Below are 25,393 nucleotides of genomic sequence, written 5' to 3'. Positions count from 1 at the left end.
TCTCAGAATATATGCCCAGTAGTGGGATTGCTGGGTCATATGGTAGTTTTTATTCCTAGTTTTTAAAGAAGTCTCCATATTATTCTCCATAGTGATTATATAAATTTATATTGCCACCAAGAGAGCAAGAGGGTTCCCTTTTTCCCACATCTTCTCTAGCATTTATTGTTTATAGATTTTTTGATGAAGGTCATTCTGACCAGTGTGAAGTGATAGATACCTCATTGTCATTTTGATTTGCATTTCTTTAACAATAAGTGATGTCAAGCCTTTTTTCATGTGTTTTTTAGCCATCTGTATGTCTTTGGAGAAATGCCTGTTTAAGTCTTCTTCCCATTTTTTAATTGAGTTGTTCGTTTTTATGACATTGAGCCTCATAAGCTGCTTGAATATTTTGGAGATTAACCCTTTGTCAGTTGCTTCATTTGCAAATTATTTTCTCACATTCTGAGGGCTGTCTTTTCATCTTGTTTACGATTTCCTTTGCTGTGCAAAAGCTTTTAAGTTTAATTAGGTCCCATTTGTTTATTTTTGTTTTATTTCTATTACTCTAGGAGGAGGGTCATAAAAGGATCTTGCTGGGGTTTATGTCAAAGAGTGTTTGGCCTACAGAGCTTCTTAAAGCTTGATCATTGGTGCTGAATTTTAGGACAAGCCAGGACCTCCACTGGATTGGGGCTGGGATACTTGTCTCTGGCCTTTCCATGTGCTTTCTTGGCTTCCAAACAATGCATTGTCTGAGTTCCCAGGGTGAGTGTCCCAAAATATACAGAATTTGGGGAAATTGAATTGTCCCAAAAGTCAAACAGCCTTTATTCTGCCACTTTCTGTTTATTAGAAGAAAGTCATTAAGGCTGGCCCTTTCTGAGACATAAGAAAATAGACTACACTTTTGATGATTAAAGTGTTAGCGAGATTGCAGACATGTTTAGAAGTCATCATAGCTTTCTAAATCTTAAATGATGTTAGGATAAAGGTGATTTTGAAATTTCACAGAGAAATGTTTCTTTTTATTTATTTATAATAAATGCCTGTTATTCTTAAACAATTTCTGCATATTTTTCTGCTAATTTATAAAGGAAAAAATGCCACAATACTTATATTTAAAAAAAAATTTTGATCTTAAAGACGTTTTTATTGATGTCTTTTGTAAATTAAAGCAAGAAGCTCTTTAAATGAAATGTATTCTGTCTTCCAGGGCTCCCCTGGTGTCTCAGATGGTAAAGAATAGCCTGAAATGCAGGAGACCCAGGTTCAGTCTCTGGGTCAGGGAAGATCCCATGGAGAAGGGAATGGCTACTCCAGTATTCTTGCCTGGAGAATCCCATGGACAGAGGAGCCTAGCAGGCTCAATCTGTAGGGTCACACAGAGTCAGACACAACTGAGCCCCACCCCCCCCACACACACATTCAGTCTTCTTTTATTTCCTAAAAATAGCCTTGTGCTTTAAGCGTATTTAGCTACCAATCTTTTTAGTACACAAATGAAAATGATACTAAATTATAGAACATATCATTGCTAATTTACCAGGTTGTTGGCTTCTCTTACTGAAGAAGTCGCCATTTGGTAGAAGTATCATGTGAACAAACAGGATCTTCATTTCAGTAGTCACTACTGAAAGGAGATCTTTAATTTTAGTGTTGCCTTATCTTGTCTATCAGAACCAACACAGTCTCCTTAGTCCTTCATAAGTCATAGTATCATTATCGGAATCCTTGCCTTATTAATTTAATCCTTCTATGGTCAAATCAAAGAAGTAGAGGTCTAATTTCCTTTGGTTTTTCCTCTTTATCTTGTGTAGAGAGAGAAATCTGAGAAAACAGAATTAGCTTCTCTTGTGACTAACAGACTTGATGAAATTATATTTAGTTCTTAGTAAAATTTGAGCTCATATTTATTTTCCAAATTTTAAATACAACATCATTAAGAAAATGAGCAATATTTTGTAAAAAGATTTGGTATTCAGCTAACCATTTGTACTCTTTTCTTATTCCATGGAAATAATCAGAGCAAAGAGAATTTCCTATACTGTTACAAAATTCTTGTTAACATTAAAGGAATTGTCTTCTGTAAAATTTTTTTAACAGAAAGCTATTTAATGATTTAATATTTAATTTCAGAATATTTTATTTCCAAGTATATTTGTGCCTCTATTTTTATCTACCTATCCATCACCTGTCTATATATCGAAAGGTTAACCATAACCATTGATGTATTATTATATTAATACAGTACATTTTCTAGAACCAAAGGATCAGAGCGGTGCTGAACTAGGGAAAGATTGGAGCAGTCCTGAGCAGAATATAGGGAATACACTTGTTTCATCCTTTGCTCTGCTTCTCCTTGGCTCACTGCTTCACTTGTTTCTCTTATTCCAAATAAGTATTTTTTTCTTTCCATCTTACATGGGCATAAATGGCCATTGCAAACAGCTTCAACAGCTTTACTCCTATCTACTCCATTCCTGAAAGCTGGAAGATATGATTAATATCCCTATATACAATTTTCAGTTTCTGAGGAAAGATAGACTTTGCCAATCTGTATGAGTTATTTTTAGCCCCAAACTAAAGAATCGTGGCCGAAGAATATATTCATTTTAAATAAATACAGGAATCCTCTCTTATTTGAAGTTTCGCTTCTTGTAGTTTTGGTTACTTGTGGTCAGCTGTGGTCCGAAACTATTAAGTGGAAAATTCCAGAAGTAAAAGTTCATGTTTTATATTGCACACAGTTCTGAGTGATGAAGTCTCACACCCTTCAGTTCCATCCCTCCCAGCACATGAATCATCCCTTTGTCTATGTTATCCTGCCTGTTGGTCATGTAGTAACTGGCTCGTTTATCAGGTGGAACTATCACAGTTCTTGTATTCAAGTAACCCTTATTTTACTTACTCTTGGTCCCAAAGCACAAGAGCAGTGATGCTGGCATTTCAGATATACTCTTCCTATGTCTAATTTATAAATTAAAATTTATCGTGGGTATTTATATATTAGGAAAAAGAAAGTTTATATAGGGGTCTGTACTATATTTGGTTTCACGCATCCATTTATACCCCATGGATAAGGGAGGGACTACTGTATGTGATCAGATGTGAAATTCAAGTATTGGATGGCTGAGTATAAAGAGATGATTAGTCCTTGAGATTAGATATGTGTGAAGGTGTGCATGAATGTGTTGTGAGTGGTATGCGTGTGCAGGTATTCTTCCATATTGAGGTATGAGGTTGGTGATTTTGTGTAGATTAGATAAACAACATGCATCCACTTTGTAAGGTTCAGTTCAGTTCAGTTCAGTTCACTTGCTCAGTCGTGTCCGACTCTTTGCGACCCCATGAATTCCAGCATGCCAGGCCTCCCTGTCCATTACCAACTCCTGGTTAGGCAGTGCCTAATCAATATATTTAAGATGAGTCCATTTCCTTCTTTGGTTGTTTAATAAAGTACAGAAATATATTGAATAACAATTGTTTTGAAGGTCTAGCTATGCTTTAAGAGTAGACTGACAGAACCATTAATTTCAAATTTATATAGACCCCTATTTTAAATAGACAAGTATAGTCTGCATTTGCCAACAATCCAGAATATTGTGTTTTATAATAGTATTGAGATTTGGAAGCATTTATACAATAATATGTGCTCAGAAGTCTCATTAGATGAAACTTTATGGTGAAAATCTATAGTGAGGCAAAATTGAGAGACAGTGGTTATAAATAAGAGGCTGAAGCTTATATGGTTTTACCATCAATTTGAAATGATTTATGAAAAGAAACTCTTTTGATACATTAGTCCAAATAAAATAGTTGTCATTTATAAGATAATCATCTCAGAAAACAGCAATAGCTTTATAATAAAAGTGAAAGTAGCAGACTTTAGTTCTTTTATGCAAGTATTTCTCGTTATTGAAGTTTCAACATTATTGAATTTAATTTTTACATAAACTGGTTATTGTTATTATTGTTTAGTTGCTAAGTTGTGTCCAACTCTTTGCAGCCCTGTGAACTGTAGACCACCATAGTCCTCTGTCCATGATATTTCCCAGGCAAGAGTTCTGCAGTGGGTTTCCATGCCCTTCTCCAGAAGATCTTCCTGACCCCGGGGTGGGACCTGTGTCTCCTGCATGGGCAGGCGGATTTTTTTTCTTACCACTAGTGCCACCTGAGAAATTGTTTATAGGATATAATAATTTTCAAATTATTTCCTTGATAGATGTGCAAAATGAGTTTTCATTTCAAAGGAAAAAGGATATAATAACAGGTATTCAGTATTAGGAAAAGATGAGAACTCAGGGTTTGTGAGGGCATAATTTTGAATGTACTCAATTAAATTGTCTTTCAGAAAGAATCAGTAGTTAGTTCCCACTTTCTCTTAATTAAATTAGTGCTTTATACCAATTGGACTAGGTATAAATAAAAGGAAGAGGGCTGGGGGAATACAAAGAATGGGTATGACAGTTCATTCATCTTCTTGGTAAAAGTATACTAATTATAGAAGCATATTGTAAGGAAGTTTCAGAGATTAAGACATGGTTTGTGAGACAGTGCATTCAAACACATAATGTTCAAAGTTGCTAAGTAAAGCAGAGGTCACAGCTAAATGTTACCCAATAGAAATTAGGTAAACAAACTGTAAGTAGAGTAGAAAGAAACTTTAGTAGCATAGATTACAACGAAAGAAATCAAAGATACCAAATGAAGTGTTAGTCTTTGTTGGCCTTAAATTGGTGGACCTAGGAGAATACTCTGAAAATATCTGTTCATTGAACATTTGGGAAACTACCAATAGAAAGTGGTAGTAAACCAAAGACCAATATCATATGATATCACTTATATGTGTAATCTTAAAAAAAAAAAGATACAAATGAACTTGTATGCAAATCAGAAATAGACCCACAGACATAGAAAAAAATATGGTTATCAAACAGGAAAGGAAGGGTGGATAAATTAGGAATTTGGGACTAACAGATACATTTTATACACACACACACACACACACATTCTACTTCATTTATATAAAACAAGGACCTACTGTGTGGCACAAGGAGCTATACTCAGTATTTTATGATAACCTATAAGGGAAAGAAATACGACAAAAATGTATCACTGAGTCATTTTACTGTACACCTGAGACTAACACGTTGTAAATCACCTATACTTCATTTAAAAAAATTAATAAGTAGATTTAAGAAGTAATGTAAAATGATAAATTGAAAATCTGGATAATGGAAAATAATATAGTTGTCCATTTTGTTAAAGATAAGATAGTATGGGTTTCCTAGGTAGCTCCGAGGTAAAGAATCTGCCTGCCAGTGCAGAAGATGCGGGTTCAACTGTGAGTCAGGAAGATCCCTGGAGAAGGAAATGGAAACCCACTCCAGTATTCTTGCCTGGAGAATCCCATGGACAGAAGAGGCTGGAGTGCTACAGTCCATGGGGTCACAAAAGAGTTGGATATGATTTAGTGACTAAAATAGCAATAGTAAAACAGCTACTATTTTCCAAACAGAAGGAAGTAAAAAGGAGGGAGTCTGACTCCATGATATCACAAAATAGTAAACTTGCCAGATTTTAAGGACTATGTACTTGTCAGTTGCCAAGATGATAGTATCAGTACTCTCGTGGGTGAGCAGAAACTGCTGTGGTGATTGTCTAGTACAGTATATGGTTAGAGTAGAGGTGGGAAATCATAAGGGGAGTACTAGGTCAGTGAGACTTTTCTTCTTTACTTATAACACCACCGCCTTTATTATTGCTGTGGTTTTATTAAATAGAAAATTACTTATGAATTTCTCTATGCAAAGTTTGTTCTCAAGATTTTGTGCTATCTTCTGCTAAGAAGCTTCTCTTTTAAAAATCTTTATCCTGCCTCATTCTCACCATTTAAGAGTCAGTTCAGATCTTTGCCTACTCATGGCGGCCTTCTCTGATCATTTTAGTTCAAGCTTTCCTCTTAATTTTCCATACTACAATGCTGCTTTCTTTTATTACTGTGTTTTATTAAACTTAGATTATTTTGAATGTATTTGCTGACATGTCTGTGGTTTGTCTTTTCTTTCCAGAATGTAAGCGCCTCTATTTCACGAGATTCTTTCTTTTCTTTTTTTTTTCCAGAGATTCTTTCAATCATGACATCCAGCTGGTATCCAGTTTCCAAAAATACATGTACCTCAAAATACTTATAGATGTTTCACTTCTCTATATGGAATGTATTTTACCATTACTATTTCTTTGGGCCAATTGATATTTTAGTTTCTTGAAAAACTATACTACTTTAGTAGTAAACCAGGAATTATTCTATGTTTGAACAATTTTTAGATTTTAAAATACAGGTTTCCATGAGGTAACTATTAAAGATGCTCCTTTAAGTAGCATTAGATTGCAGTTAAATTTTAAATTTCTTTTAGAATGATTTTCATATTATGAAAAAAAAAGAGAATGAGGCCAACATGCATTAACAGAGCTGGCTTATTCTGATATAATATCTAGGTTTGTTATATCCAAACTCTTACTTTTTATCTGACTGTATTTCTGACAGTGTTTTAGATGACAACAACAACAACAATATTCTCACTGGAAAAGAAAATAATACTCATTTTAATATTTTTAAGTATTTTCCAAAGCACAGAGGAGTTTTTCCATACCTAAAATATAACTGAGAAATATGAATAAGGTTATGTACCTTCTGAGATCATTCTTGTGCTTACTGCACTTGACAAGAATTCTAATAATTTTTCAAAAGTTAAAATGCAAAGTAAAATTGCTTTATTTGTACTGTATTGAAGTGTTGATCATATGGTTATACTTGGTCACAGTATTTCATTTCTCCCACTCAGGATGTTTAAGTTAATTCCTTTTTTAATGCTCATATTCATGAAAAAAATATATTTTAAATAGTTAAGTTTCATATGAAAATAGCTGAGGAAAGAGTTTTTTCTCAAATTTGCCATTTTTCTTTGTCCTGAAATGGAAATTTATAATATTTGAAAAAGAGTTTTGAATTCTGCTTTATACATATATTTTAGCACTAAGAATTTTAACCATTCATCAAACTGTTCTCTCCTTTTTTCCCACATATTTACATTTTTAAACATCTAAAATTTAGAAAAATATTCTGTTTTAATATTATCTATTTTTACTAGCTTAGCCTTTTCATATGGTAAAACCTTCAGTTCAGTTCAGTTCAGTCACTCAGTCGTGTCCGACTCCTTGCGACCTCATGAACTGCAGCACGCCAGGCCTCCCTGTCCATCACCAACTCCCGGAGTCCACCCAAACCCATGTCCATCGAGTCGGTGATGCCATCCAGCCATCTCATCCTCTGTCGTCCCCTTCTCCTCCTGCCCCCAATCCTTCTCAGCATCAGGGTCTTTTCCAATGAGTCAACTCTCCGCATAAGGTAACCAAAGTATTGGAGTTTCAGCTTCAGCATCAGTCCTTCCAATGAACACCCAGGACTGATCTCCTTCAGGATAGACTGGTTGGATCTCCTTGCAGTCCAGGGGACTCTCAAGAGTCTTCTCCAACACCACAGTTCAAAAGCATCAATTTTTTGGTGCTCAGCTTTCTTCACAGTCCAACTCTCACATCCATACATGACCACTGGAAAAGCCATAGCCTTGACTAGACGGACCTTTGTTGGCGAAGTAATGTCTCTGCTCTTTATTATGCTGTCTAGGTTGGTCATAACTTTCCTTCCAAGGAGTAAGTGTCTTTTAATTTCATGGCTGTAATCACCATCTGCAGTGATTTTGGAGGCCCCCAAAATAAAGTCTGACACTGTTTCCACTGTTTCCCCATCTATTTGCCATGAAGTGATGGGAACAGATGCCATGATCTTAGTTTTCTGAATGTTGAGCTTTAAGCCAACTTTTTCACTCTACTCTTTCACTTTCATCAAGAGGCTTTTTAGTTCCTCTTCACTTTCTGCCATAAGGGTGGTGTCATCTGCATATCTGAGGTTATAGATATTTCTCCCGGCAATCTTGATTCCAGCTTCTGCTTCTTCCAGCCCAGCATTTCTCACGATGTACTCTACATATAAGTTAAATAAGCAGGAAGACAATATACAGCCTTGGCGTACTTTTCCTATTTGGAACCAGTCTTTTGTTCCATGTTCAGATCTAACTGTTGCTTCCTGACCTGCATATAGGTTTCTCAAGAGGCAGATCAGGTGGTCTGGTATTCCCATCTCTTTAAGAATTTTCCACAGTTTATTGTGATCCACACAGTTGAAGGCTTTGACATAGTCAATAAATCAGAAAGAGATGTTTTTCTGGAACTCTCTTGCTTTTTCGATGATCCAGCGGATGTTTGGCAGTTTGATCTCTGGTTCCTCTGCCTTTTCTAAATCCAGCTTGAACATCTGGCAGTTCACAGTTCAACCTTACCTATGTTCTAATTTATGAGATTCTCAACCTAATATGTTTTTATATATTACACATTATGGTATGTTTATGTTAACAAGTTGCATGTAGATCTGTACTATAAACTGGTATATGCATTTGTAGACACACTCATGCATATTCATCAAGCATATATACATACGTAGATGTATACATGTGTATACAAGTATATACAACTATACACAAGCACACATGCATCTAACATATCTAACATATGTTATCTAACATGTGTTCTACTCTGATGTGACATATCACTACACTTTATATTTCAGTGACATTGTTTCTATAGTAACCGCTGCATTTGGAAAGAGCCAAAAGAATCACATGCTTAGTAAATTTTGAGCAGGTGAATGTTATTTGTCTGGGTCATACATCTTGGATGTGACTAAAACAAAAGGAAATCATTGCTCTGTAAGTAAATACAGTCTAGCCAAGGTTGTAACATTGTATCTTTAACCAGAAATGGCCAGATCATTATGATTTTCTAGAATACATATACACAAAACCTTGTGAATCTTTATCTATATTAGATACAGTGTAAAAGAGGATTATGGCAGTGCTGCCAGGCTGAGCCAGTGTTTCCAAAGTTTGGATCAAGTGTCTATTTAAGGGTATTTACATATGGGAAAAGGACATTTCTGTAGAACTTTTAAATGAATTGTGCCTAACAAGAATGTTAAGTGCCTAGGGATAAGGTCAATGAAGTTATTTTGTTATCATTTTAACTCTGAAAACTTAAATCATCTAGGAGGGCTTACAACATTAGTCTTTCAAACATACCATATTTTATGAAAACTGTATTCAAATTAGTGATAGAGTTTACCAATAGTCAGAATATTTATGGCAACAAATTAGATCTGATTCAAACAAACAGAAGCAGAAACAAAAAATAAGTTTGAAATTTTGAAGACAATTTGAAGTTTGCTTTTCTTACCTTTCCCATCTGGGTCACCTGTTTTTCAAAGCATTCACCTGTTTTGCACAAGGAAAGGATATGCACTTGCCTTTTAACTACCATTCATACATATTCATACATAACTACCATTCATACTTGCCTTTTAACTACCATCATATTGTTTAAAATGATTGTTAAGTAAGTTGAATTTATCTGTTATATATTTCTTAGCAAAATATATACATAGTAAAAGTTGTTTTGTATATTCATACAAACAAAGCTAGGATCATTCCCTAAAATGAAAACAACCTTGATGAAAGACATGTTTTGTCTAACCCATAAATTTTTCCTTTGTCTTTGACTGAAGATGATAGATAAGGTGGTGGTCTGGAACATTCCAGGGAGTTCTTCAATTTTCCTGGGTACCTCCCATGTATACAGGAGATTAGATGTTATTAAACTTCTGTTTATTTTTCTCATATTCATCTGTTTTTTTTTTTTTTTTTTTTACAACAGTAAATAAAAAAACAGATGAATTTGAGGTGTAACTCATATTCATCTGTTTTTTTATTTCAAGGGATATTTCGGCCAAGAACCTAGAAGGGTAGAGGGATAATTATTTTTCCTCTTCCAAAATATATATGCAAATATTGTAGTTAAATTCCTTTGTACTAGAGGCAAGCTGATTTCCTAAGGAGTTGGTCTTAATTTAACTCTCAGATGTTTAGGTTGTGAGATCTTTTGTGTTTTGCCTTCTCCTTTTTTCTTTTGGCATGTCATAGTCCTTCTTCCTTAATTCCTCACCAATATGCAGTGCTCTCAAATGCTTTCTGTTCTTTTCCTTACCAAGTTTTGCTTCCATTTAGTTATCAGTTGGTAAGTTTAGGACAGGTATTGTTGTTCACCTACTAAGTCATGTCTGACTCTTTGCAACCCCATGGACTGTAGCAAGCCAGGTTCCTCTGTCCTCCACCATCTCCCAGAGTTTGCTCAAACTCATGCCCATTGAGTTGATGATGCCATCCAGCTATCTCATACTCTGTTGTACCCTTTTCCTCCTGCCTTCAATCTTTTCCAAGATCAGGATCTTTTCCAGTGAGTCGACTCTACACAACAGCTGGCCAAACTATTGAAACTTCAGCTTCGGAATCAGTCCTTACAATGAATATTCAGGACTGATTTCCTTTAGGATTGATTGGTTTGGCCTCCTTGGTGTCCAGGGTACTCTCAGAAGCTTTCTCCAGCACCACAGTTTGAAAGCATCAATTCTTTGGTGCTCAGCCTTCTTTATGGTACAACTTTCACATCTGTACATGACTACTGGAAAAACGATAGCTTTGACTATACAGACATTTGTTAGCAAAGTGATGTCTCTGCTTTTTACTACGTTGTTTAGGTTTGTCATAGCTTGCCTTCCCAGGAGCAAGTGTCTTTTAATTTCGTTTCACCATCCTCAATGATTCCATTTTATCCCCTATTTACCATGACGTGATGGAATGAGATGCCATGATCTTAGTTTTTTGAATGTTGAGTTTCAAGCCAACTGTTTCACTCTCCTCTTTCACCCTCATCTACAGACTTTAGTTCCTCTTCACTTTCCGCTATTAGAGTGGTATCATCTACATATCTAAGACTGTGGATATTTCTCCTTGCAATTTTGGTTCCAGCTTGTGATTCATCCAACCTGGCATTTTGCATGATACACTCTGCATATGGATTAAATAAGTAGGGTGACAATATGGAGCCTTGTCATACTCCTTTCCCAATTTTGAGCCAATCAGTTGTTCCATGTAAATTAATAACATAAAAGCAATTTTGAATCAGAGCTAAGGTTAAATTTAAATTCTATTTCCACACTAGGTTAGCTGTATAACTTTTGACAAATAGTTTAACTTCTCTGAACTAGAATTTTTTCCTCAAATGTGATACCTAGATTTAATAACAAAATATGTATGAAAAGTTCAGTACAATGCATGACTGTAGTCACTAAGCATGTGTTAATTTTATTCCTTGCCCTTTTCCTTTCAGAGGTTTGTGCATTTCAGTAGAGCTTGGTACCTCAACACTAAGGAATGAATCTCTGCTCTTGAAAAAGAGACAGGTGAGAGTGATATTTAGGGACAGGAAGCTTTTCTGTCACCTCTGAAATGACACATTTGCTCTGCTTGCTTAGGAGGCCAGCATGGTCTATCTTGTTGCCAACTCAATGAAAGGCTTTAAAAGCTTGCCAAAACATTTTCTGCTAAGCATTTTCTCTCAGGGTTCTAATTCCAAGTGACTTTTAAAATGTGTGACCTTTGATATTGACTATTTTTGGGAAAAAAAAATCTTTATAGAAGGGTACCAGAGGCAGCAAGCAGCCCTGTGATTCTAAATCCCTTGTTAAGCAGAGACTTCTCATCTATCTCAATTGTATTTCTTTGTAAACTATATTTAATAGTGTGGTTTAGGTAGCCTAATCTCCCTCTGGAGATAAAAAAGAAATTCTATGAACACAGCAAGTATTTTAAGACAAGGAGCGGGTAAAAGAAGAAAGATTTAATTAAGCATAGAACTTTACCTAGTTTTTTTGACTGTTTTTATTTTTAATCAACAAATTGCCTTTGGATTTACACCTGTGCTGTTCCAAATTTTTATACTGGGTCTGGCTTCTATTTTCAATCTCCTGGTATTCCAAGAACTTGATTTCGGTAAACATGCCTTACCTCTCTCTTTTTTGTGTCTTTGTCCTTCACCTGTGATACATGCCTACTCTGCCAAGTTCTGTCTATAAAAGTATTTTCATCCTAAGTCCAGCCAGTATGTCACCTTTACTCATTTATATATTCCAAAGCTCAGACAAAAATAGATAAACAACAAAAAAGCCATTATGAACTACTGAATGCCAGTTGCTGGGTCATAGAATAATAAATGAAACATGACTCTGTTTCTGAAAAAGGTCACAGCTGCATACACACAACTAACTTCAATGCAGTGGGAGCAGTATAAGAATTGAGGCATATTCAAACGCTATCAGCAGTGCTTGACTAGGTCAGAGAGGCGCTGAACGTAGCAGCAGTGATCACTGAGTGAGTTCTTGACAGATAACAGGTTTGTTAGGTAGAGAGGGGAAGATTCTCTAGTTCTGGAGCGGCGGATGTGCAAGACCATATTGACAGTAGCAATCATTAGTATTTTGGAGTCTAGGTCTCCAAAATATCCCCTTAACAATCCTGACTCAAGTGAACCCTGCTGGAACTTCTGTGTGTTTTCCTCCTTTTTTCACACAGAAGCCATTCTTTTTTATAGGTAAAAGATAACTATTTAGCTAGATTAGATATCTGTGTTCCATTTTTAATTTTCCTGGTGGGTGTTAAATTTCTTGAAACTAAGGACTGGGTCTTCCCTGCTTTTTATTGCTCTTTAAAATGCTCATAACTGAGACTTCTGGTAATGTTTATTTATTTACTTATTGTTTGCTATGTACCAACAACTGTGCTAAGAAATGGACATTTTTTATATCTTTAACTCCAACTATAACTCTATGAGATTACTGCTTCTATTCACAGTTAAATAAAACAATGCTTAGTGGGATCAAATGACTTTGCTAAGAATGAATTTAATTCAAAAGACATGACTACAGAGTTATAAATCTTAATAAATACATTATCCTACCTTCACAAATGGGCTTCCCAGATGGCTCAATCGGTAAAGAATCCACCTGAAATACTGCCTGCAATGCAGGAGACCTGGATTTGATCCCTGAATCTGGAAGATCCCCTGGAGAAGGAAATGGCAGTCCACTCCAGTATTCTTGCTTGGGAAATCCCATGGACAGAGGAGCCTGGCAGGCTACAGTCCATGAGGTTAAAAGAGTTAGACATGACTTAGTGACTAAGCCACTACCACCTTCATAAGTCGTTCCACATATATTTGCTACATGAACAAAACAATTCTTAAAAAATCAAATTAATGCAATTGAATAATTCAATGAAGAAAATATCAATGTATGATAATATACATTGTAAATCCAGAGAAAAATCCTGGAAAACCTTAAAATAAATGGAGCAGTAAAATGTTTTTGAAGAAGATTTTACCACCTTTTAGTGCTGCATCTGTTCCATGCTTTTAGGATTCAGGTGTGCATAGGCTGATGGTATCATCTGGCTTGGTCATTTTCTAGAAAGCAGAGTTGCTGTAGCTGATGCTACCGGACAATCCCAGAGGAAGCAGGTGTGTTGGGGGAAGGTTGGAAAAGCATTTGGAAGAGCAAGCGAATATAAAGAAGTTTGCCAGTATGTTGTAAATTTTTTCATATTCCGAAAGTTTGTTGCCAATGTCCTGGTTTTAGTGGAAAGACTTCCAGAATTCATGATCCTTGTGATCTGGGCCTCTGGCTCCCATATGTGCCAGTGAATTTGCAACAGTAATGTGGCATAGTGAGCATCTGCCTTTTAATTCAGCTTTCCATTTCCATTTTAGGGACATCAGCTAACTTAATTAGAGGTGTGGTGTGGGTTAAAATGATAGCAAATGCTGTAGAATTATGTTATTGGTGCAGAGTGTGCTGGAAATAGAATGGGTAGAAAAAAATCCAAGTCTTCCTATTTCTCATTAAAATCTACATGAAAACATATGAGGTGTGACACTTAGAAAATGGGATTGATTGAACAGCATACTCAAACTGGTTTATTGGCATGAATGATGTTCCCTTTGCAGTAGTTATAATAGGAGCCAAAAAATACAGTAATATCACCATTGCTCATACTGTTTCAGGTTCCTTTGTGGGCGTTGTCTTGCATTCTGTAGGGTGTACATTGAAAAATTATTAACAGTGGCAAATCTTCAAATTTATAGAGCCAGTTCTGTTTGCCATTAAAAGAAGTTAAAATGTGCCAAATTTGTTGTATAAAGTGGATGATCAAAGTAGAAATAGAATTTCTAGCCAAAAATAAAGTGAGATTACAAAATAATGAAACTTGAAAAAATCATGCTTTATATACAGGCTCTGCTTATTCCAAAATAATATTTCTAAATTGAGATTCTATAGCATCCCTGTAGTATGTATTTTCCAGTTATTAGTTGAATACATAGATTCTGGTATATATGCATACAGTAATTTTTTTTAATTTACAGCCAAACATATTTAAAATTTTTGTTGAGTGATATTATATATATTTAAAAACTTTTCATTTAATGGTTTAAAATTAACACCAAATTGGTCCCAAACTAATAGGAAGTATTTTGAGAAGTAGAGGATAATTTTGAGACTAAGAAATTAATCTCAAAGCAAAAAAAAGAAAAAACACTTAGCACTCATCTAGGAAAACAACATAAGATGATTATGAAGTAAGGAGAGAAACTACTCACACTAGTATTTGTGAATGCTATTATGAGATTGTATTTATTATTCTTATTTAATTCTCATAACAGCTCTTTGTTGTAAATATTATTTTATACTTTAGCAGATTATCCAGGTTTTAAGTCAGTGTTCAAACTCTTCTGTCTGATTCCAGAGCTTTTTGCTCAATTTTAACACAGTATCTCTTTTCTTCTTCTTACTTATATCTTTGCATTTAAAAAAGTTGAATTATAGTTGATTTATAATGCTGTGCCAGTCTCTGCTGTATAGCAGCATAACTCAGTTGTACACATATAGGCATTATTTTTTTAATATTCTTTTCTATTATGGTTTGTCATAGGATATCCAGTATAGTTCCTTATACTATACATTAGGGCCTTGTTGTTTATCCATCCTAAGAACAGTAGTTTGCATTTACCCACCCCAAACTCTCATACATGCCTATCCTTCCACACTCCCCTGTGGCAACCACAAGTCTGTTCTCTCTGTCTGTGAGTCTATTTCTGTTTTGTAGATAGAATCCTTTGTGCCATATTTTAGATTCCATATATAAGTGGTATTATGTATTTGTCTTCTTTCTGACTTACTTTACTTAGTATGACAATCTCTAGTTGAATCCATGTTGCTGCAAATGGCCTAATTTTGTTCTTTTTATGACTTGAGTAGTATTCCATTGTATATATGAACCACTTCTTTATCTATTCATCTGTCTTTAGACATTTAGGTTGTTTCCATTGTTTTGGCTGTTGTGACACACTACCTCTTTTTTTTTTTTTGCATTCATTAAAATAGAAGGAAGAGGCCAAAACTTGCAATCATGGTTATTCTTCATTTCCACATTTTTACATTCTTCATTGAATGTACTTGAGAAGGAATTGTTTCTAAAATCTTATTATTCACAGTGTGGCCAGCAGACCAGCAGCATGAGCATCATGTGGCAAGCTGATTAGTGATGGAGATCAGGTGCAAGTCCCAGACTTACTGAATCAGAAGCTACATTTTAACAAAATTCCCAAATAAGTTGATTTATCACACTGTTCATGGGCATGTTCTGTCTTCTACATTCTTTTCAGGCTTTCAAACTATTGAAAATAGCTTGCCTTTCTTTTCAGGCAACATTTTCCAGGTATGGGAAGTATGAACTCATAAGTAACTATGAATACATTTTGACTGTAGAACAGTAAGGATCCTTGAAGGTGATTCCAAGCATTTTACTTAAAGGATGTGAAACTGGTGAACTTTTAAGTTGGATGCATTTTCCAAAGGAAAAAAACCAAAAAAGCAAAAAATGACCATACTGTGGAAACAGCCTTATATTCTTCAAAACATAACAACTCAGAAAATTGTTAGTAATGCTGGGGTCAAATGCTAATGATTTATGATGTACAGTTAAGAGCTATTCATTTTTCTGGATATCAATCTTTAGATCTGTTACTGTTCCTCTAATTGTTTTATTAATTTAGATTTTCTATTTTAGTAAGAATTGAATACAACATACTACATTTCTAAAATATAATAATGGGAAAGGAGTTTTGCTTTCTATTTATTTGTTGATGTTGTTTAATTACTGAGTTGTGTCTGATTCTTTGAGATCCCATGAACTGCAGCATGCCAGGCTTCTCTGTCATCCACTATCTTCTGTTATTTGCTCAGATTCATGTCCATTGAGTAGGTGATGCTATGTAAACATCTCATCTACTGCCACTCTTTCTTCTTTAGCCTTCAGTCTTGCTGAGCATCAGGGTATTTTCCAGTGAGTCAACTCTTTGCATCAGGTGGCCAAAGTATTGGAGCTTCAGCTTTAACATTAGTCCTTCTAATGAGTATTGAGGGTTGATTTCCTTTAGGATTGACTGGTTTGATCTCCTTGCCATCCAAGGAACTCTCAAGAGTCTTCTCCAGCATCACAGTTCAAAAGCACCCAATTCTTAGGTGTTTAGTCTTCTTTATGGTCCATCTCTCATATTTGTACATGACTGCTGGAAAAGCCATAGTTCTGACTGTGTTGACTTTTGTCGGCAAAGTGATATCTCTGCTTTTTAATATGCTGTTTAGGTTTGTCATACCTTTCCTTCCAAGGAGCAAGTGTTTTTGAATTTCATGGCTGCAGTCACTGTCTGCAGTGATTTTGGAGTCTGAGAAAATAAATCTCTCACTGCTTTCACTTTTTCGCCTTCTATTTTCCATGAAGTGATGGACTTGATGCCATGACCTTCGTTGTGTAAATGTTAAGTTTCAAGTTAGCCTTTTCACTCTTCTCTGTCACCCTCATGAAGACACTCTCATTTCCTCTTCACTTTCTGCTATATAGGGTGGTATCATCTGAATATCTGAAATTGTTGATATTTCTCCTAGCAATCTTGATTCCAGCTTGTGGTTCACCCAGCCCAGCATTTTATATGATGTACTCTACATATAAAGTTAAATAAGCTGAGTGACAATATACAATCTTGTCATACTCTTTTCCCAATTTGGAACCAGTCTGTTATTCCATATCTTATTCTAACTTTTGCTTCTTGACCCACATACAGTTTTCTCAGGAGATAGGTAAAGTGGTCTGGTACTCCCATCTCTTTAAGAATTTCTTACAGTTTCTTGTGATCCACATGGTCAAAGGCCTAGCATAGTCAATGAAGCATAAGTAGATGTTCTTCTGGAACTCCCTTGCTTTCTCCATGATCCAATGAATGCTGGCGATTTGATCTCTGGTTGCTCTGCCTTTTGTAAACCCAGAAGTATTAACAACTTCAAATGTGAAGCTGATACCACTCTAATGGAAGAAAGTGAAGAGGAACTAAAGAACCTCTTGGAGAGGGTAAAAGAGGAGAGTGAAAAAGCTGGATTGGCTCAACATTCAAAAAACGAAGATCATGGCATCCAGTCCCATCACTTCATGGCAAATAGAAGGTGAAAAAGTGGAAGCAGTGACAGATTTTATCTTCTTGGGCTTCAAAATCACTGTGGATGGTAACTGCAACCGTGAAATCAAAAGCACTTGCTCCTTGGAAAGAAAGCTATGAGACACCTAGACGGCATTATTACCTATGCTATTTTTAAGCAAAATTTTGTTTTGAACTCTTTTATTCACACATTGTTTTAAGAATTTTTAATTAAAATCATTTTGGCCACACCACATGGCATGTGGGATATTAGTTTCCCAACCAGTGATGAAACTCATGCCCCTGCAATGGATGCTCAGAGTCTTAACCACTGAACCACCAGGGAAGTCCCTATTCATACATTCTTAATATGATTTTTTAAAACTTTCTATGTCTGTAATTATATTTAACTAATTTTTACTTTCTAATCAAGATGATATTTCCCACCATACATCAATCCTTAATTACTACAAATGATTATAAAATTATTCGGAATAGTTATCTAAATTCAAAAGTCAAATATAGTTGGCTTTATTTTTATCCAATATAACACTAAAAGAAGATTTGAAGATCTGCCTAACTTATTATTAAGTGTAGTATAGTCATCCCTAGAACTCCTAAATCAAGTGGGCCTTAGGAAGTATCACTATGAACAAAGCTAGTGGAGGTAATGGAATTCCAGTTGAGCTATTTTAAATCCTAAAAGATCATGTTGTGAATGTGCTGCACTCAATATGTCAGCAAATTTGGAAAACTCAACAGTGGCCACAGGACTGGAAAAGGTCAGTTTTCATTACAATCCCTAAGAAAGGCAGTCCCAAAGAATGCGCAAACTACTGCACAGTTGCACTCATCTCACACGCTACCAAAGAAATGCTCAGAATTCTCCAAGCCAAGCTTCAACAGTATGTGATCTCTGAACTTCCACATGTTCAAGATGGTTTTAGAAAAGGCAGAGGAACCAGAGATCAAATTGCCAACATCTGCTGGATCATCAAAAAAGCAAGAGAGTTCCAGAAAAACATCTATTTCTGCTTTATTGACTATGCCAAATCCTTTGACTGTGTGGATCACAATAAACTGTGGAAAATTCTGAAAGAGATGGGAATGCCAGACCACCTGACCTGCCTTCTGAGATATCTGTATGCAGGTCAGGAAGCAACAATTAGATCTGAACATGGAACAACAGACTGTTTCCAAATAGGAAAAGGAGTACGTCAAGGCTGTATATTGTCACCCTGCTTATTTAACATATATGCAGAGTACATCATGAGAAATGATGGGCTGGATGAAGCAGAAGCTGGAATCAAGATTGCCGGGAGAAATATAAAAAACCTCAGATATGCAGATGACACCACCCTTATGGCAGAAAGTGAAGAAGAATTGAAGCGCCTCTTGATGAAAGTGAAAGAAGAGAGTGAAAAAGTTGGCTTAAAGCTCAGCATTCAGAAAACTAAGATCATGGCATCTGTTCCCATCACTTCATGGCAAATAGATGGGGAAACAGTGGAAACAGGGGCAGAGTTAATTTTGGGGGACTCCAAAATCACTGCAGATGGTGACTGCAGCCATGAAATTAAAAGGCAGTTACTCCTTGGAAGGAAAGTTATGACCAACCTAGGCAGCATAATAAAAGCAGAGACATTACTTTGCCAACAAAGGTCCATCTAGTCAAGGCTATGGTTTTTCCAGTAGTCATGTATGGATGTGAAGAGTTGTACAACAAAGAAAGCTGAGTGCTGAAAAATGTATGCTTTTGAACTGTGGTGTTGGAGAAGACTCTTGAGAGTCCCTTGGACTGCAAGGAGATCCAAACAGTCCATCCTAAAAGAAATCAGTCCTGAGTGTTCATTGGAAGGACTGATGTTGAAGCTGAAACTCCAATCCTTTGGCTACCTGATGCGAAGAACTGACTCATTTGAAAAGACCCTGATGCAGGGAAAAATTGAAGTGGGAAGGAGAAGGGGCCTACAGAGGATGAGATGGCTGGATGTCATCACCAACTCAATGGACATGAGTTTGAATAAATCCCGGGAGTTGGTGATGGCCAGGGAGTCAGGTGTGCTGCAGTCCATGCAGTCGCATAGAGTCAGATACAACTGAGCAACTGAACTGAACTGAGAACTCTTAAAATCACTCAGATGGTTAGAGCTAGACAGTGTGTTAGTAAGGAAGTTGGGACTGTTCTGTAAGAGACTGGCAGCATTGCCTTGCAGGTATGCTTTTCCTAGTCATTCCACCAATAATATTACCCCTTTATTTAGACATGACTGACATATTATGCTTCTTTTTCAAGGAAGGAGAAAATCATGTTGACCAAACTACTGAAAACTTAAAAAAAGAAAAGGTAGTCATCTTAGTAAACACAAATATGATAGGACAGTTAATATTTATTTTATTCCATATTAGTAAGTTATACTATAGATTATACTTATTTAACGATGGATTTATCTATTCATTGTAAATGTGTATTCTTTGCCTAATGTGTTTAGTATTTTTCTAAGAATATGAGGTTATAGCAGTGGAAAAGTAGACACATATTGCTACCATCATTCAATGGGGTAGACAGGCAACATAAATGACTAAATATATGGTATGTTAGATGATGATAAGTTAGTTGGATGGTGTGAAATGATGTGGAGGCTGTTGAAACTTTCAAATTAAAATATATACAAAGGACCTCAATAAGAAGTGGTTTTTGGGTAAAAACTGAAAAAATAAGGAAGATTTGTTTATGGATAGCTGAGGCAAGTATACCACAGATAGCAGAACAGCAATTGTGAAACTTTGGAGGGAAGAGAGTTCTGGTGTATTTGAAGATTGATGTGGAAGCTAGTGTTGTTGGTACAAGAAGATAAGGGATGAGTAATAGTAAATGCTGCTTCCCTGGTTGCTCAGCTGGTAAAGAATCCTCCTGCAGTGCACAAGACTTGGGTTCAATCCCTTGGTTGGGAAGATTCCCCTGGAGTAGGGTATTCTTGCCTGGAGAATCCCAATGGATAGAGGAGCCTGGTGGGCTACAGTCCATGGGATTGCAAAGAGTCAGACATGACTGAACAGTTAAGCACAGCACAGCACATTAAGAAGTGCTATCTATCAGGGAAATAACAAGGAGCCATATTTCAAGGAAAATTCAACGTACTTTATATCTTATTTAGCAGATACAAATCTTAGACTCAGTTTAAGAGTAAAGGAATTATGCTGCTGCTGCTGCTAAGTTGCTTCAGTTGTGTCTGACTCTGTGCGACCCCATAGATGGCAACCCACCAGGCTCCTCGGTCCCTGGGATTCTCCTGGCAAGAACACTGGATTGGGTTGCCATTTCCTTCTCCAATGCATGCATGCATGCATGCATGCTAAGTCGCTTCAGTCATGTCTGACTCTGTGCGACCCTATGGACAGCAGCCCACAGGCTCCTCTGTCCATGGGATTCTCTAGGCAAGAATATGGGAGTGGGTTGCCATTTCCTTCTCCGATAGGAATTATACATGTATCTATTTGTACATTGTCTTCTTTCTACTTTGAGTTCCATTCCACAGAAATGGCAGACAACTAGTCTTAGTCAACTGCCCATCCATAGCATTGATTCTCACTTTAGAGGGCTTACCTAGGACCACTGTATTATGCTGAGTGCTTAGCTAGTCTTTATTCAACCTCATAGATATCTGCTAATATGTCTGTGGCCCTGCTTTGCCTTCTGTCAACTCCAAGAGCAGGTCATCTACTTTTGAGATATCCTGGTTCCTCTCTGTCTGATCTCTTCTGCTTACTACTTCTCACCACACATGGGGCCATGCTGCTGTGTCCATGCAATTGATCATGGATTACAAAGGCTTTGTCTGCCTAGACGCACTAATCATCCATCATTCCATAAATGAGAAGGGGCCTAAAGTTGTTTTTTTTTAACCTGGGAACAGTGTCTTCCTAGGTGGTGCTAGTGGTAAAAAACCCATCTGCCAATCCTGGAGATGTAAAAGATGTGGGTTTGATCCCTGATCAGGAAAATCCCCTGGATGAAGACATGGCAACCCACTCTAGTACTCTTGCCTGGAGGATCCTAATGTGCAGAGGGCTGGTGGGCTGTAGTCTGTAGGGTCGCAGAGAGTCAAACATGACAGAAGTGATTTAGTAGGCTTGCACAGTGGCTCTCTATAAATTTTCATCTGTATATTTTTTATTGTTTTGTGTATCCTTAGCAATCTTCTTTCATTCTAAGATGGCAGTGGGAGAAGATGCATAAAACCTTACTCTCAAACTCTTTTCTCTTACATTTTGTTAAACCTCAAGGATCCCTTAAGGACTGACTTAGCTATTGGAAGATAAGGGAGAGATTTTCCACATCTCTTATTTCATTTTCAGTTCTTTCCTCTATGACCTCCTTCTCCTCAGTGCATCCAAATCACTTGATTTCCTCTCTCCTGCTAAAGCATTTAGTATGTAATGGCATAGATATCAAGTGAGTGAATATCAGAATGAATATATATATATATATATTTGTATGCATATATATACATATATATGTATAGGGGCTTCCTGATAGCTCAGCTGGTAAAGAATCTATCTGCAATGCAGGAGTCCCCAGTTCAGTTTCTGGGTCAGGAAGATCCCCTGGAGAAGGGATAGGCTACCCACTCCAGTATTCATGGGCTTCGCTGGTGGCTCAGACAGTACAGAATCCACCTGCAATACAGGAGACCTGGGATGAATCCCTGGATTGGGAACATCTGCTGGAGGAGGGCATGGCAACCCACTCCAGTATTCTTGCCTGGAGAATCCCCAGGGACAGAGGAGCCTGGCTGGCTACAGTCCATGGGGTTGCAAAGAGTCAGACATGACTGAGCGACTAAGCACATATATGAAAAGAGAGAGATTAGAACTGAGACTTCCTGTTTAGTAACTAATTTAATGCTCATAACAAACCTATGACGCAAGTACCATTTTCATTGCCATTTTTCAGATGAGCAAACTCAGGCAAAGAGTAAAATAACTTGCCCCAGGGTTTAGAATTTCAGAAATTGTGTATCATCACACATATAAATCGGAGGTGACAAATTTGAAAAGAACAAACTTTTAAAGATATTTACTAAAAATAAAGTAGTTATTTCATTTTTGCCATAGTTTGAGACTTAGAAAACAGTTGTAGGTATAGATAAACAATTCTAGAAACTATTCACATATATTTACTGAATGTTAACATTTACTACATTTTATACTTCTGTCTGTCCCTGTCTGCTTATATGTGTGTGTATTTAGATAGATAGTTTTTAGAACTGGTTAAGAGTAAGTTATGGATATGATGTCACTTTTGCACTTAAATACTTAACAATTCAGTTCAGTTGTTTGGTCATATTCAACTCTTTGCGACCCCATGGATTGCACCATGCCAGGATTCCCTGTCCATCACCAACTCACGGAGCTTGCTCAAACTCATGTCCATCGAGTCGGTGATGCCATTCAACCGTCTCATCCTCTGTCATCCACTTCTCCTACCTTCAATCTTTCCCAGCATCAGGCTCTTTTCCAACAAGTCAGTTCTTCCCATCAGGTGGCCAGAATCTAAATATTACTAGATGCCTAGCAGGCATGTCTTCTGGTTGCCCTATAGTGGAACATAATGGCATGGGTTGAAAGAGGGTAGTCTAGAAGTTCCAGTCCTGTGGTCCTGAATACTGTTCTTTATGGCATGGAGCTTAGAGTTGAATTGGAGGAGAATTGAGAAGTAGGAGGTTGAACCAGGTGAGAGGTTGGAAAGATATGCCTGAGGCTTTCTGAATGCTATTGACTTCTTTACTGGTGACTCCTTGTTGTGTCTCATGCTGCAGTGTTGGCACTTCATGGTCCAACAACACAATAACAGTGCATTTAAAGTTTTAATAAATATACTTTGCTGTGACTCATATTATCTACTTTTATTTATTACTTGAGCTTGGATTACATTTTTAAAGTTCTTTAGGTTTTATGGAAAACCTAAACTCATTTAGAGTTTATAATCTAATTATAAATATGTGAAGAAGCATCATATAAGATATTATTATATTTGGTTGCAGGTTTTATTATATGATTTCCAAGGTCTCATCCATAGGGTTTATGATTTAATGATTCTAGCATTATTTTTTATTTTAGCACAGAGTGAGCTAGAGAGGAGCCTGGTGGACTGCAGTCCATGGGGTCACAAAAGAGTCAGACACGGCTGAAGTGGCATGTACACAGGCATGAGTTAGAAAAGTAAAGGGGGTTAAAAGAGACTGGAAGGAAAATCAAGAACTCTAATAAAGACGTGTATAGTGTGAACAATTCCTAAACTTGTGCTTATTCAGTGGAACTGATACTTATGTTGGTGTAGGTTTATGGTAGTTTGAAAAGCTTGTTAAAATTGATTGGGCAAGTTGTAAAAAAGTAAAAATTAAAAACATTATCAGATTAAGAGTTTCAAAAGACTACAAAAAGACTACAAAAGGCCTAATCTATTCCCATACTTTATTTCTACTGATTTGGTAAACCTTATATAATTGTCCTGAAAACTTGACTAAATTACTAGCATTTTTACCAACTTTTACTAACTGAAATAATGAACCAATATTATACCTTGTAAAAATATTGCAAATTGCAACAAAAATACGTCTTCTGGGTGAAAATTTACCTCTGTTGACTAAAAGAACTAAAAATATATTTTCCATTATGGTAAAGGATGAATTTGTCCCCTAATAAATATTCTCTTCACAGAGATTCACCTAATGGTCATATTTCAAAGAGTTGATCTGTAACTGTGAAAAAGAATTAGAAAGGTGACTTATCCAAGATCAAAACCAATCCTGTTGTTAAATATTATAATGAAACAAATACAAGCCATCTACTCCTTAAATTTTATAACTTTTAATTTCCCATCACATTCTCTGGGCACAAAGACAGCTGCTTGTTTAAAAGACTGACTTAATTGCTTTAAATATTGCAGACTGAACCACATATCTGTAATGTACCTCAGCTGTAGGGTCATATTTAGAAATACCTTTGCATTTTACTATTAAGATAGTTCAGTATCTATTTAGTTAATATGTTGCAAAAACTGATTTATTCAGAGCATATGGTCTAACAAATGTTGAATACATTTTCAGATGTTGGGATATGTTTAGGATCTTGGAAATTTGTGGATTCTAACATAGAATCATGTAGATTTGAAGGACCTTGGGGAATGTAGTTCAGAAATCTTTTTCACAGTTAGAAGTAAGGAACACATTTCTTTCCCTTCTAACAAAGACAATAACTTCCCATAAAAATATTAATTAAAAAATCTTGATCAAAAGTAACAATGTAAAACATTTTGTCATGAATGCTTTTTAGATATTGAATATGAACATACACTTATGCAGCAATGACCAGTATTTCAAAATAAATATTGTGCTTATTATATTGAGTCACTTAACAAATGTACATAAAGGAACCTTTCTATTTTTATATAATAGCCACTTGTGTATACAGGATAGCAGACAAATTTATGCATTGAGAGATTAATTAATAGACTGACATTATATAATTTATCCTCCAGGAAACTTCAGTTCATAAATGAGAAATTTTATTCAAATAATTTCCCCTTTCCATGAAAAATATTAAAATGCATGTTAATGTGCTCCTGTTAAAGACTACAGAAACATTTGTTGTTGTTCAGTCACTCAGTTGTGTATGACTCTTTGTGACCCCATGGATTGCAGCATGCCAGGCTTCCCTATCCATAACCATCCCCTGGAGCTTGCCCAAACTAATGTCCATTCAGTCAGTGATGCCATCCAACCATCTCATCCTCTGTCATCCCCTTCTCCTCCTGCCTTCAGTCTTGCCCAGCATCAAGATCTTTTCCAGTGATCAGTTCTTCATATCAGGTGGC

At 36.2% G+C, this 25,393-nt stretch overlaps 1 protein-coding gene across 1 annotated transcript in view; it reads left to right on the top strand.

Moving 5' to 3' along the window:
• The window catches only part of GRID2 (glutamate ionotropic receptor delta type subunit 2), a 1,506,291-nt gene that overhangs the window by 42,530 nt on the left and 1,438,368 nt on the right, over positions 1-25,393 (top strand). The window lies entirely within an intron of this gene.

The sequence above is a fragment of the Muntiacus reevesi genome, chromosome 16 (assembly GCF_963930625.1).
Source record: "Muntiacus reevesi chromosome 16, mMunRee1.1, whole genome shotgun sequence".
Taxonomy (NCBI): Eukaryota; Metazoa; Chordata; class Mammalia; order Artiodactyla; family Cervidae; genus Muntiacus; species Muntiacus reevesi.
The sequence above is the reverse complement of the archived record's forward strand: the minus strand, read 5'-3'. Positions and strand labels throughout refer to the sequence as shown.